We start from the raw sequence: 15,522 nt of genomic DNA on the forward strand, positions 1-15,522 counted from the left end.
TGAGAGTAATGTGGCTTTTTAATGGTATAAATTAAAGGTTAGATTTTAATTGGGGTATTTTTTAGTCAGTGATAACGTCAGTAACAGGATTTTGCAGATCTGCAGTTTGCAAACCACAAAATGCATATGGTCATGCATGCTTAGTGGAGGTGTGCTACTACTTGCGTGACACTGTTAGGTTCCACTACAGAGATAATAAACCTTGATGTTTGGAGATGTATTGACTTCTGTCCAATATCCAGCATGTTATAGATACTAACTATAAATTTAGATTCACTGTAGACCTTTCAAGTAAGACGTTGTTATAATATTGCACTTACAAGTGGTCTTTTTGTCCATTTTCTACCTGTGTCGTGTATGCAGAGCTTTGCTCCTCCACTGTTCATTGCAGGAAAAGTCTTGTTATAGAGACTTCCCCTTCTTGTTTCACACTCGCCATTGAAAGTCAGTATGAAATTGCATGAGGATTTCAGGTGCTGAATTTAGCAAACAGAGAAGCTCTTATTTCACAACTTGGCCAAACTGTAGGAAAAGTACAGCATGTAATTAATCAGCTACTAGGCTACAAGAGTATATTAATAAAGCATGGTCTGATTTTATATGTAGATTTTTTTGAGGATGATGGCAAACATTTTAATATGGTTTTATACAATAGGCTGGTTGTTCATGGGCTCATTAAAGGTGTTGCATCATCTCAAACATTGGGGCATATCGCTAGGATATGTATATCACCAACTATTTTCGTCAGTCCCATTGAAATGTAAGGGAAGCACACTGGCAAGGGTATTTTCAGAAGTCCCATAGAAATAAGCGAAGGGCGTCTGTGCATCACCAGAGGTGGGACCAGCACCTATCAGACATTGGGAGCATATCCTAGCAATAGGCCCCAATATATGAGCTCATACAACCCCTTTAAGTCAATATACTTTATGAATGTAAGCATGTAAGGCCCATATGTTTATAGGCATGGCAAATGCTGGATAGCATGTATATATACTAGTCTACAAGGTAGAAATAATTCTCCACAGCCTTATAATAGCTCATTAGGATAAAAATGTAAGTAAAATACTGTTACTGTGAGTGAAAGAACAGCAACATTCAAATACCACATTCATTTACTTAGCATCTGTCATCAACTCTAATAAACCAGGCATACAGCCCTGCAAGGTTGATCATGTTTATAAAAATGATACTCTAAATTATAACTATCCGTTGCCCCTTTGCTGAGTAAATAATTGTACTTCATATGCAAATGACCTAACTGGAGCACCAAGGGGCTGGCCAGAGCCCTCCAAACACCAGTCTGTTACACCCCTTCAGCTTCAGTCCCTTCCCCTGGAATGACAGGGCAGTCTTCTTGCACTTGTGCCATGTCTCCTGGTCTCGGCACTTGCTCAGTGGATCCCCTGCTGCGCTCCAAGCAGTAGATTCCATCTGCTCTAGTTAGGTTGATTAAGCTGACAGATAGTCTTTAAAGTTTGATGATTTGAGCAGGAATTACTTACTAAACCATAGTTCCCGATTATTGCCCCATATCAATGTCCCTTGATCAACACACAAACAATCAAACTGATCAGATATTTTAGGCGGTGTCAGGACAATAAGCAGGAACACACAGACATTGAGCCTTAACTGGAACCCAGACCGCTTCCCCTGCCCACTTGCAGTGCAAACACTAGGTTGCAAGTCTGCAACTGGTCGACATTCCTTACTGTGCTAAGTGCATGACAGACACGCACATAGACAAAACAACACAGAGACATATTGGTACGGGAATGGGTCGGAACCGAGCGGACAATGCAGTACTAAATCAGAAGACATAGGTAGTCAGAATAGCCAAGCTGAAGTCATAACCAGATGGGAAACACAGTACCAAATCATGAGACAGAGAGTGGTCAAGACAAGCAGAGGTCAATACGATAAGCAATCCAAAGCACACAGAACAGAACCAGGAACACAGCTAGGGAGAGAAAACCTATAACTGACAAGGATGTATTGCCAGCAGGGGATTTAAATAGAGCGCCGAACCCTGGATTGGAACCTGATAGGTCTAGGGACTCGGTGACCAATTGGACCAGAGCACAAGATGCCCAGACATAGGCAGGCTCAGAAGTCACTCAGCCTGCATCAGAATCATGCATAGCTAAACCATATTACAGCTAATTTCCCTCAGTGTGGATGCGCTGCGGGGAGGAACAGATCGAGAGCTGCATTGCTACGGATGCCCTTGCATCTCCAGGGGGCATGGCCAGGCAGTACACCACGGGGGGCGCGGCCCAGCAGCAAGTTTAGCAGGGAGCGTTCGCACCAAAACCCCAGACTGCAGCGATGGAGCCTGGACAAATATATAAAAATGCTTGTTTCTTGCCAGCACATCTCTCTATGTAAAGGGGGCGTGAGATGTGCTGCCAACATATTGTAAAGTGTATGAGAGGAGAGAGCAACGAGCAATCACATTAATGGTCAATTGTTCACCTTTTAATAATTGGAGGACTATGGTGTCATAAATGTTTTTTTGCAATTTAAGCATTTAGGGGTTGCCCACAGAATTAGCCTGATGTGACTGAAAGCTACAGGTCCCCTCTTTTTCACCAGTTGGAAGAATAGGTCTAGTGACTGCACTCTTTCTTCAGGTCAGTCGAGAGGTGGCTGTACCATAGAGACCAGAGCAGTGGGTTATGCACAAGTTAGAAGACTTCTCAATTGAACTGCATGGAGAGTGCAGAGATTGGGAATTGGCAAACAGGAGTCACTGGGTCCCTGTTCTCCTGTGGTCAGAGTTTCAGAGACAGGACCTGTATCTTATAGGTATTTATGGTACCGTATATCCTCTGACTATGCCATAAATGCTAAAGATAAGAACTCCCCTTTAGGAAATTGTTTTATAGTAGGATGTGCATGTCCTGCAAAGTAAGCCAACAGCTTGTTTTCTGAAAGCAATGAGTTACTATTCTACTTATATCACGCTGTTGAGTTGTGACCAATTCTGATTAATGAGAAATTTTTTACTAAAGGTAGATAAGTAGGTGTATGTATTAAAGCAATGCCAACCCATCAAGACAACAACCTGCAGCTCATCCAGCAAGCACGTGCACCTTATCAGGTAAAGATAAAGAAAATGCTAGTCATCGGCCTCTAACAGCAATTATTTGGTTTTTGAAACAAATTGCAGAAAATCTAGTTTAGTGCTTTATATATCACAGCTAAATAAATAGTGCCAGAGGCGCTTGTATTTGGGCCAAGGTGGGACTGGTTTAAGGTGGAATTCATCACAATACCACCAGAAATTCACTATTAAGGTTTGTTTCACTTCTGCGGTTTGAGATCCGGCAGACTGTTGTGGCAGGGAACAGCCTGCTGGATCTCTCTGCAATGTAGCATTGCCGAAAGCAACTGCATCGCTATCAGGTCCAATTCACAATAATGTAAATCCAATCCGTCTGCAACCCGACAAATATGCCAAGAAGCGGTCAGACAAATACCGCTGTGCGAAAGCCTGCCGACAGTGTGTAACAGGCCGAGACCAGACAAAATGCCTAGTAGAGCTAACTGCAATGATAGCTTTCACTTAGCGATCTGATTATGGAGGAAAAAAATTATTTTAATCTATATGCAGATGTACAATTAAGTGCACCCTTGCTCCTCCTGCTCCTCTGCCAGACATTATTTTGCCTTCTTGATTGACAGGGTCAGGTTCCTGCACAGTCATCTCAACTGGCCCTGTCAATCAAGAAGGAGAGAGAGTGGTTGGCAGAGGAAGCAGGAGGAGCCAGGGTGCACAGGGTGATGTGGGACTGCCCTTGGTGCACTTAACTGCTCATTTGCATATGGATTAAAAGTAATTTTTCTTCAGAGTGATGCAATGGATCACTAAGTGAAAGATATAAATACATTCAGCTGAGCTAGACCTACAAAGCATTGTGCCTGATATAGCAGTGAATTTCCCTCTAAGAGAACCTGTCATCAGTTTTATGCTGCCCTAACCACAGGCAGATGAATCAGCAACCATCTCCCTCTTTATAAATAGCTATGCTGTGGCATTTCAGATAAACTATAGTATTAAAAGAGCTCGGAGAAGTGTCAAAAACCTGAGCAGATGAAAGAATCATGCAATTTTTTATTTATTTTTTTACGCATCATCAATTCAGAGTAAAAGTTAGTTGCAATGATCGGCTGCCCAGGCTGGCATCCCTCTCACTTACCACTGCTCTCCTCAGCTTGCCTGCCCCTTTGCCTGGTGTTCTTTCAGCTCTTCCCAGTGTCCCCACTCCCTGAATTCTCTCCTCTACTGAACACTGTGGACTGGGACTTCTAGTGCTAATCCTAGTACACACGTTGACCCTGACTTCTTAAAGGGCTATCACTTGCTAATACCGCACTATCCCAACCTAACTGTAAGCTATTTAAGGGACAGTCACCCTTTACTCTGGCCCTCAGCAATAGGTTCCTTTGTCTTAAAACTGTGTACTACGGTTATACTTCATTTGGCTAGTTCTGTTCCTGACCCAGCTTGTTATGACTATGTTTTGCCTGTCCTTTACCTGCCCTGAGCTTCTGTCTTTCTACCATACTGCCTGAACCCTGCCACACCTGACAATCAGAATTTGAATTCTGACTATTGATTTTGTACTGCATCCAGGTGTCACCACCTAGAGTCATGCCTGCTGTTGTTAATGGAGACCAGGGGCAGATTAAGTGCATGATAGGCCTGGGGTTCTCTACCGAACTTGGGCCCCTCGCTCTATTTTATTTTATTTTTATTTTTTTTGTATGAAGAGGCTGCGGTGCTTCGTGAGTGCCACAGTCTCTTACTAGGCCATATGACATCTCCAGACTAAACACAGACACGTTAGATTTCTCAATTTTTCCATCAACCTTCCCATCCTGGTGTCCCGACAATGTCATCTTGCTGTGACCCCCAATACTGTGCCTGTTGTGCTCCCCAATGCTCCAGGTACTATACTGCTGAAAAATAGTGATCCCAGTAGGCATAATTGGGGGAAGGGGGGGGGTCATTTATCAAACTGGTGTGAAGTAGAACTGGATTTCCAAAGGAGCTGTCAAAAATGAAAGGTGGAATCTGATTGGTTGCTATGGGCAACTAAGCCAGTTCTACTTTACACCAGTTTGGTTAATAACCCCAAATGTCTCTATAGTGTCTACAGCAATTATAATGCCCCTAGAGTGCCCCCAGTAATAATAACACCCATATTGTGCTCCAGGTACGCTGCAGCAGCGTATCCAAGCCAGCGCATCGCAAGTCAGCACAGAGCATCGCAAGTCTGCACAGAGCATCGCAAGTCTGCACAGAGCATTGCAAGTCATCACAGAGATCGCAAGTAAGCGCAAACATCGCATCATATCAAGAAAAGACACGTCTCCCTTAAGATTGACATTTGTTCCTGCTCTTCAGAAGAAGGTCAGAGCTTTCCTTTTATTACTTATCATTGCATATAGGCTTTTGCATAAAGATACATTTTTTGTGTTCAGAAATAAGAGACTTTAAATACAAAGGACAGTTTGTAGTACACGGACTCTAAAGCATTTAAAGTGAAAGTCATTTATTGCCTGCATTTATCGCTGTTGTATTTAAAGTGACAGTCATTTATTTCTGCATTTGTCAGTATTGTATTTAAAGTAAAATGTCCGAACCTAGTATTACCATGCCACTGTTAGAGGATACAAAGATAGATAGAGTAGAGGAGGAAGAGCAAGTGAACAAGTCTGAGGTAGAAGAGTAGCCCAAGCAGATGAACTAAGACGTTCATCACATGCCAGAAAACTGACCCCAAAGATGCTGTAAAATTTAGAGCAAAAAGCAGCATTGAAAGGAAAAAAGTTTGCCAGAATGTATGATAAATGGAAATTATACATTAAAGACATTCGTAAAAAAGCTAAAGCAAGAAAGTATAAAAGGGAACTCAAGTGATATGGTAGAGACAGTAGAAGAATCTGAATCAGAGCTTATGGCATTATATGTCAACCTGCGGTCATTTACAACACCTTCCCAGGATATTGTAAGGAACATGGACACATGTACTGTGGTCACTAAAGATTTGGCAAAGCTTGAGTCATGAGAGAACTATCATCTGCAGAAAACTATGATGAAGTTAAAGCAAGAAGTAGAATGAATGAGCTTTTTATGAGAGACTATGCTAGGTCCTTAGGTGGTACCACAATCTCAAGTGGGACTTACTTTGTTAGCAGAAGTGCCACCCATATATCAAATTCCTCAAATACTTTAGCCAAAAGAAAGAAATTAGCTGAACAACTTGCTGTCAAGAGAGCAGAAATTGAAATGGAAGCTGCCACCGATGGCTGAAAAGGAAGCTGAAAAGGATGCACAACACCATCACATAGAAGCTGAAATCGAGGCACAGCGCCAACAGATGAAAAGTCTGGAAAGTCAGAAAGAAGTTAAGATCAAAGAAGCCAGACTCAGAGTACATGAGGAGGATATGAGTCAGAGTAGTCATAGGTTCAAATCTGTACTAAGTGAAGAAACAGACTTCTACTTTCCTTCATATGCCTAGGAGAATGGAAGGAAATCTCCAGCATGTAGTGAAGAAATAAGTTATTATCCTTCCATCACTGCTTATAAAAACAAAGAGAGGCCTAGTCCAGTGTTAGGAAAAAGGTGTGTGAATTTACCCTCTATCTCTACCGGAAAAGATGAAGAAAAGGACTCACCTAATTCAGAAGTAAGTGAGAAAATAGAACCGGATGATTCTATTCCTAGATGCCATGGCAATGCTCAGGAGAGTGTTACAACCATTGTCTCAGCAAGACCACAGAGAACAGTCCTAGCTAGACTTCCCGTTCTGGGACCCACTGTATTTTCAGGAGACATACTGAAGTTCATAGAGTGGAAGGCAAGTTTTGAAATGATCATTGAGCATCATTGCTTCAGTCCAGTTGACAAGTTATTCTACCTTCAGAGATATGTTGGTGGAGAAGCCAAGGAAGTTCTTGAAGGTAACTTCTATAGAAAAGACGAAAAAGCCTACAAACAAGTTTGGGAAAAATTGAATGCAAGATATGGTCATCCTTTCTTAGTACAAAGAGTCTTTAGAGAGAAACTGAATAACTGGCCTAAAATAGGTCCTAAAGAACACTTCAGACTCCAAAAATATGGTGACTTCCTGCAAGTATGCAGCAATGCCATCCCACATGTTCAAGGACTGGAAGTATTGAACGACTATCTAGAAAACCCACAGGATGCTAACTAAGCTACCTGAAGAAGTGGCTTCTAGATGGAATTGCTATGTGACTAAACAGTTAGATCTAGGCAAGAACTTCCCAAATTTTAAAGAGTTCTCCGAGTTCATCAATAAGAAAGCACGGATAGCATGTAATCCAGTAACAGCATCTTACGTCTTAAAATCCTTAGAAGAAAGGCCTGTGATAGATATAAGATGCACAAGAGCAACTAGCTTTGCAACCAACACAGCAGCTAAAGGTCCAGATACTTACGAGAGCAAGTTCAAAGTAACTACTGGGATCAGTAGAGAGAGAGAACCGACAAATCTTCAGACTACCTTTAAGTGTATGTTCTGTGGAGAGAACCACTCAATACATAAGTGCCAAAAATTAAGGCGAAGTCCCCAGTAGAAAAGAAAACATTTGTGCTGGATAATAACCAACTGTGTCTCGGATGCCCAAGAAAAGACCATGTTACTAATGAGTGTAAGAAAAAGGCCACATTCAGCGTTTGCAAAGGACGCCATCCTACACCACTACATGAAGAACGTCCAAAGAAAGATAAATCCTCAATACCTAAAGATACTGAGGAAGAAAATAAAGTATCAGTATTCTCTTTCAGAGTGAGGGAAGGAGAAAGCAACGGCACATCAATGGTTGTACCAGTTTGCATTTCAAATCCTAAAAGGAGGAACAGGAAGGTATACGCCTATGCGCTACTGGATGCCCAAATGGACATCACCTTCATTGATCAAGAAATCTGCAAGAATTTACAAGTGGCTACAGAACCAGTGAAGCTCAAACTCACCATAATGACGGGGAGAGACACATTAGTGAACAGTCAAAGGGTCAAAGGACTGAGAGTTAGAGGACTTCATTCAAACTGCACATTGGATCTACCTCCAGCTTATACAAAAGACGATATACCTCAAGATCGAGATCGCATACCTACCTGTGAAACAGCCAATGAATGGGAGCACCTATTTGTCATATCTCATGAAATGTCCCCGCTGAAGGAGTTTGGTGTTGGACTGTTGATAGGCTACGATTGTCCCGAATATACAAACTGAAAAGAATGGCGTGGTATTACACAGGAAGGAAGTGCTCAAACCCACATACAGTTGTGCATATATATACAGGGGAGCAGATCCTGCACTTGTGGCCCATTCCTAATGATGATCCCCAGCAAAAATGCATACAGTGGAGGATGCCCGCAGCGAACCACAAGTACCACTATAGACATCCTACACAAGATAGCAATTATGTGGATGTGATAATCAATATAACAATATAACTAAATAGTAGCAAAGATAGGTGCACTCTGCGGTCTTACTAAACCCTCAAACTGATTTTAAAATTGAGAGATTAGCCAACATGTCCTACTGTGTAGGACATGTCTGAGCCCGAGCACAGTGCCAAGGTTTCTCAATTAGCTCGAGACCTAACACTCACCTACCTGTGCCATGTGGGCAATACAAGGGGCCAGTGGGCAAATTACAGGAGCATGAGGCCGACTCACAAACAACTCACCAGTTACCTCCAGCATGTAACCATGCTAACAATGGGAGGAGGGAGGAGTCTGCGAGTCCTACTCAAGACTGGCTGATATGGCCCAGGCCTCACAGGTGCACCTAAATGTAGCCTGTAGATGGAAAGGACTCGCAGACTCCTCCCTCCTCCCATTGTTAGCATGGTTACATGCTGGAGGTAACTGGTGAGTTGTTTGTGAGTCGGCTTCATGCTCTGTAATTTGCCCACTGGCCCCTGGTATTGCCCACATGGCACAGGTAGGTGAGTGTTAGGTCCCGAGCTACTTGAGAAACCTTGGCGCGGTGCCAACATGTCCAACCGTAGGACATGTTGGCTAATCTCTCAATTTTAAAATCAGTTTGAGGGTTTAGTAAGACCACAGAGTGCACCTGTCTTTGCTATTATGTTGTTATATTGTTATTACGATTGTCCCGAAGCCTTGGTACCACAAAAAATAATCACAGGAGGAAAGGGTGAACCCTATACTGATCTAGGATGGGGTATTGTTGGAGGAAAACAGCAGATCTCAAACTCAAGACAGGCGACAGGATTGTGTCATTGAATATCTGTCCAAGAGTTACCAACTGTAAGTCCAGCAAATGTAATCAAGATCCTTGAATCCGACTTTGCAGATATAAGTTCTAAAGAAAAGAGTGTATCCCAAGAAGACATAAAGTTCGTACACACTCTAGAAGAAAGTATTCAGCAGAATCAACAAGGTCATCTTGAAATGCCCTTACCTTTTAGAGAGCGACCTCGTCTGCCAAATAACAGAAATCTTGCCCTAGCAAGATTGAAATGTTTGATATAAAAGATGGGAAGAGATCCCAAATTCAAGCAGGATTACTTGAAATTCATAGAAGGCATCCTTGAAGAAGGACATGCAAAGAAAGTTAATAACAAACCTAAAGGAGAAGTGTGGTATATTCCACATCAAGGTGTTTGCCACTCAAAGAAACCAGATAAGATTAGAGTAGTATTTGATTGCTCAGCAAAGTACAATGGTGTTGCATTGAATGATCATCTACTAAAAGGACCAGATCTTAACACTCTGCCTGGAGTACTCTGTAGATTCAGAAAGTATCCCGTAGCGGTCATGTGTGACGTTGAAAAAAAGTTCCACCAGTTTCATGTGAAAAATGAAGATAGAGACTTCCTGAGGTTTCTATGGTGGGAGGATGGAGATACAGATTCAGAGCCAGCAGAATACAGAATGAAAGTACACTTATTTGGAGCAGCATCATCTACAGGTTGCTCCAATTATGGTATGAAGTACCTGGCTACTCAAAAGGAAATGGATTGCCCATTAACAACACATTTTCTGAAGAAAAACATTTATGTAGATGATGGTCTCATAAGTCTAGAGTCCACAGAATCTGCAATCAAACTAGTGAAAGAAGTTATGCGCAAGAGGAAACCTGCGCCTTCACAAATTCATCTCAAACAACAGAGAGGTGCTGGAATCCATCAGTGACTCTGAACTATGGCGGTGATCGGCGGCAGGGCAGGGAACTATGCACTACCGTGCCCCACTGCAGTATGTATGCCCCTATTGTAATCCGCGAAAATCACTTATACTCCACTCTCAGGTTTGGCCCATCTTAAGGCCTTATCCACACATCAGTGCTTGATCAGCGATTTCCATCAGTTATTGTGAGCCAAAACCAGGTGCATATCTTCCATTATGCCGTATCTCTGTGGAGGCTCCACTCCTGGCTTTGGCTCTCAATCACTGACCAAACACTGACTGTGTGAATAAGGTATAAATCCATTGCAATGCAAAGGTTCTATACGTGCTTGAAACCAGAGGAGCACCCAGGAATTTTGTCAAGGGGGTTCCGAAAGGCAACAAATGTGGCACAGGTAGCGCGCTGTGCCAATTCTTTTGCCTGCCCATTTTTCAAAGCCCCCTTCATATTTAAAAATGCGGGGCGTGTAACGTGCTGCACCGATTCTTTTGCCTGGCCATTTCTAAAATCCTTGTAGGATTTTTAGCCCCGCCCATTATTAAAAGCCCCTCCTACATATAATAAGCCACTCCCAACAAACACTGTACAGCTGACATTCTATAGTTGCAGCCTGTCTCCACACATCATACAGAGAGAGGGGAGGTCTGTCCTGGCTGCACTGCCTGCTTCACATTATACAATAGACAACAGCAGGCTACAGCCAGGAAGCTCCTCCGCTCTCCTCCCTCCCCAGGTCCTGCTCAAGGCCTGTAGTTCCCCCCACCATCTGCCACCCGCCCCTGGCCTGCTGCCCCCTTTGGCCGTCCTCACCCAGCTCTAAATCCTTCTTCTGCATATGGCAGGGGGAGGAGCCGGAGCATCTCCTCTCCTACATAGCACCTCATACCTCTTACATCTAGTGATGTCACCTTTGTTGTAGACGTTCTCTTTCCTCGTCTTCTCCATTCAGACCAGACCGCCATGATGATTTGTCAGCCATCTCCCGTCTCTGCAGAGATTGACAAACAGACATTAGTTTCCCACATTTCCATCATCGTCACATCTTCTGGACACCCTTTCCTGTCACCCTGCACAGATAGTGCCCCCTTCAACAATTATTGGCACACAGTTCTTATTGGTACACAGTGATAATGTCCCCCGAAAATAATTGTGCTAAGCTGATACTGTGCCAGGGTTCAACCCCAAAGTAACAGTCCTCCCCAAAATCCCACCAATAGAAATAATTATCTGCCAGAGCACACTTAGTAGTAATAATGCCCCTATAGTGCCCATACTAGTAATCATGTTCCTCATAGTCCCCCAGTAGTAGTAAAGCTCCCCATAATACCCCCTAGTAGTAATAATTCTCCCTATAATATGACAGTACATTAAATACCACCGCTTAGTGCCCGCAGTTGAGCTAATGTCCCCATAATGTATGCCAGTATAAAATACCCCTATATAGTGCCCCAGTAAATCCCCTCATAGTGCTCCTCTCCCCCTTCCCCATAGTGTCCCCATAATATGCCAGTAAAAAAATGCCCCTTCTTAGTGCCCCCAACAGATGCCCCTATAGTGCTCCTCTCCCCATAATGTGTCAGTAAAAAATTCCCTTTCTTAGTGCCACCAGATGCCCCAATAATGCTCCACTCCCCCATAGTGCCCCCAAATAATGCCTCATAGTGCCGCTCTCTCCTATAGTGCCTCCCATAATGTGGCAGTAAAAAATGCCCCCTTAGTGCCACCAGATGCCATAGTTCCCCCATAATGTGACAATAAAAAACGGCCCCATTAGAGCCTTTGATGTCCCCATAGTGCCCCCAAATAATGCCCCTATAGTGCCGCCAGATGCCCCATAGTGCCGCTCTCCCCTATAGTGCCCCCCATAATGTGCCAATAAAAAAAGCCCCTTTAGAGCCCCGAGATGCCCCCTTAGTGCTCCTCTCCCTATGGTGCCCCCCATAATGTACCAGTAAGAAATGCCCCCATAGTGCCCCCCCAAAAAAAATTATCAATAAATAAATGCCCCAAAAATGGGGCTGTAAGAAATGCCAGATGCCCCCATAGTTGTCCCCATAGTGCCAGCTCCCCCCCCCCCCCCCCCCCCCAAAAAAAAAGGGAATGTGGATGAGAATATTATTTGGCTTCATGTCTTGGTATTCTGTTGTAATCATTCATTATAAATGCGTGTCTTTACATAGATATATGCTGAATTTGAAAATAAAATAAAAACTGTTTGCAAATGGTGGGCAATGGACTTTTTTTGCTTTTTTCTCCAGATCCCATTCTCCCCTGACAGTCCTGACCAAAGATGGCGGCTTACAATCTCAGCAGACATGACTCTGCACTTCTAGTACTAGTGAAAAGCAGGTTAGACTCAAATCCTTGACACTGAGTCCACTAAGGTCACTCAGTTCACCAGTCAGTGACTCTACAAATATATCTCATATACAATGATCTCGCCACTTTTGCTTGCAGCGTATATATACACCTGTAGACCAGAGGGCATTTTAGTGGTAGAGATTTGTTAGAATACTCATCACATATATTTTGGTAATTTCAGTACGTTGGACTTTGCACAAGCTTACCTGGTTAATCTTCTTGCCCGGGTCACTTTAATAGGATGTTGATTCTTATCCATCTTGCTCTCTAAGAATCCACAGACAGAATATAATTAGCCTTGGCAGGACTAGCGCTAACACAATGACAGTACTACTACTACTACTACTACCACCATTATTGTTCAGTACTATCATTGCTAGTCATAAATTACACCATCAAAATTTACATGTGTGTGTTCCAGTTCTTTTACTCACAGTAAGGGCCTGTGCACCCGGACGTAGTTTCGGTCCGCATCCAATCCACAATTTTTGAGTATCGTATGTGGACCCATTCAATTCAATGGGGCCACAAAATATGCGTTCTGTCCTCATTCACATGTCTGTTCCGTGGTCCTGCAAAAAAATAAAATAAAATAGAAAATGTCCTATTCTTGTCTGTTTTGCGGTCAAAAATAGGACTTTTTTAGACCTCCAAACACTTATATTTGTGTACATGAGCCCTAACAGTACTTCACATGTGCATCAAGCACTCTTCTCTTCTCTTCTGTTCCACCATATCGTGTGTCTGTCATTGTACCAGACTAAATGCTGCCCTATTTGGTCCACCAGTTTTGGAGGACCTCCTAACAGAGCCGCCAACACAGATGCTAGAAAAATCAGGCTTGTCCAACCTGGATCTTATTTAGGCCTCATGCACACGACCGTATGCATTTTTCGGTCCGCTAAAAACAGATCCGCAAAAAATATAGATGACGTCCGTATGCATTCCGTATTTTTGGAATCCGAACAGCTGGCCCCTAATAGAACATACAGTACTATCCTTGTCCGTTATGCGGACAATAATAGGAGATGTTCTATTTTTTTGCGGAACGGAAATACGGACATACGGAAACGGAATGCAGATGGAGTAACTTCCTTTTTTTTTGCGGATCCATTGAAATGAATGGTTCCGTATACGGTCCGCAAAAAAACCACGGAACGGACACAGAAATAAAATACATTCGTGTGCATGAAGCCCTAGACTACGGCTAAACGGTGACATGTGTTGCACAACATTTCATATAATGTAAGTCAATGGTGTAGCAGTGTCTCATGCAACATAGTGTAATGTTGCAGTCACACAGAATCCAACTCTGCTGGATTTTGTGTCACAAGTCGCATGTCGCACGCGACTTTTACTCCATTGACTTCAATGTAACTCACGACACTTGACTGCAACATGGCTGTGATTTGGCTGTGTTCTTGCAGCCAAGTCCCAGCTCTAAACTATTTTCCTGCTGTGCAACTTTTCTGCGACTTTAATAGGCTAAACTGTGGTTATTTTCTCACCTTCATCTCTTCTTTAGGCTAGGATTACACGGTGACGTGTGGCGTAACATTTCGCGTAATGTATGTCCATGGTGTCGGAGTGCTACACGCCACATGCTGCGACTGCGATGCAACACAAATAAGGTTAGTTTCACATCTGCATTAGCCTCCGTTTTATCCCCATTCATTGTCAATGGGGACAAAAATGAACCGAAGGGAACGGAGTTCACCAGAAAGCATTCCGTTCCATTTGATTGTGTTCCCCTCCCGGACAGAAAACCGCTGCACGCACCCTTTTTCTGTCTGGCATGGGATGCGGAGCAAAAAGGATCCACCATGACACACAATGTAAGTCAACGGGGACGGATCCGTTTTCTCAGACACAATAGAAGACGTATCTGTCCCCCATTGACTTTCCATGGTGTTCATGATGGATCCGTCATTGCTGTTAAAGACAATACAAGCGGCTCCCTTAATAACGGATGCAGACAGTTGTATTATCAATAACGGAAGCGATTTTGCTGAGCCCTGCAGGATCAGGAAAAAACGCAAGTGTGAAAGTAGCCTAATTAAAATAAAACTACAACACGCTGCGGTTTTTGGTTTGACCTTCAGCCTGCCGCCATGTTTCATCAAGAGCATAAAATGTTCACAATTGTAAGGCTCCCTGGTATCTCTCCAAAACTTAAAGGCGAAAAGAAGGGAAAGAGTGCTAGCTTGGCAGAAAATTATTTCTGGGAGAAATTGACAAGGTAATCTGTACTTTAAGTGAAGGAAAGTCAGAAGAATTAGTGCTGCGACCTTGGAAATACCTGAGCCTTATTTTCTCCTAATAATCCATTAACGTCAGCAGACTGGCTTATTGGAACAGATTTAGGTGAGCGATCATATATATATATAGATTAGTACTAATGGGCCGGTCTGCTGCTGGGTAAGGGTGATGCAATCAGTCATGAGCGCCTATATATAGCCTATACTGATAGTGCAGTTAGTACATGGGGAGGGCGTCTGACACCTGCACAGCTTTATGGTTGTTCACGGCAGGAAAATGTATTTTGTCTTAGTTAGGGAAGCACAAATGTTGCTTCTGGCAAGAAGTTTGTAATTCTTGGTGACCTTCTGTCTAGCACATGTGGCACACATGGTAAAATGATGTAGGGCAGCCAAGCATGGAAACAGGTCCGCTCTCTAAGAGGATCAGAAATTGTAACAGGCACATAAGGGGGACATTTAACTCATATACACCACTTTTTGGAGTATTAAAGTTGCAGAATTTGTCGCACTGCATTTTTACAGCAAAATCTGTGACTTTTGCAAGCTCATGCCCCATTTCCAGAGTACCCAGAAAAAGGGGCGTGGCAGGAAGGGTTGTGCCATCAGGCTAAAATCTACATCAGCAAGGCAGCTGGCATAGATTTAAGTCTGCTGCAAGGCCTGCTGGAGGAAGCGCCTCCACATAACTTTGGCACTTCCGC

The 15,522-nt window shown here is 43.2% G+C and overlaps 1 long non-coding RNA gene across 1 annotated transcript; it reads right to left on the reverse strand.

Annotated features, from left to right (window-relative positions):
• Nucleotides 1–11,128: 11,128 nt before the first annotated feature.
• Nucleotides 11,129–13,127, reverse strand: LOC122941747. Its single transcript, XR_006390514.1, has 3 exons — nt 12,995–13,127; nt 12,767–12,827; nt 11,129–11,187 (listed from the first exon to the last, which is right to left on the reverse strand). It is a non-coding gene; the product is annotated as an uncharacterized LOC122941747 (long non-coding RNA).
• Nucleotides 13,128–15,522: the final 2,395 nt, after the last annotated feature.

The sequence above is a fragment of the Bufo gargarizans genome, chromosome 6, assembly GCF_014858855.1.
Source record: "Bufo gargarizans isolate SCDJY-AF-19 chromosome 6, ASM1485885v1, whole genome shotgun sequence".
NCBI lineage: Eukaryota > Metazoa > Chordata > Amphibia > Anura > Bufonidae > Bufo > Bufo gargarizans.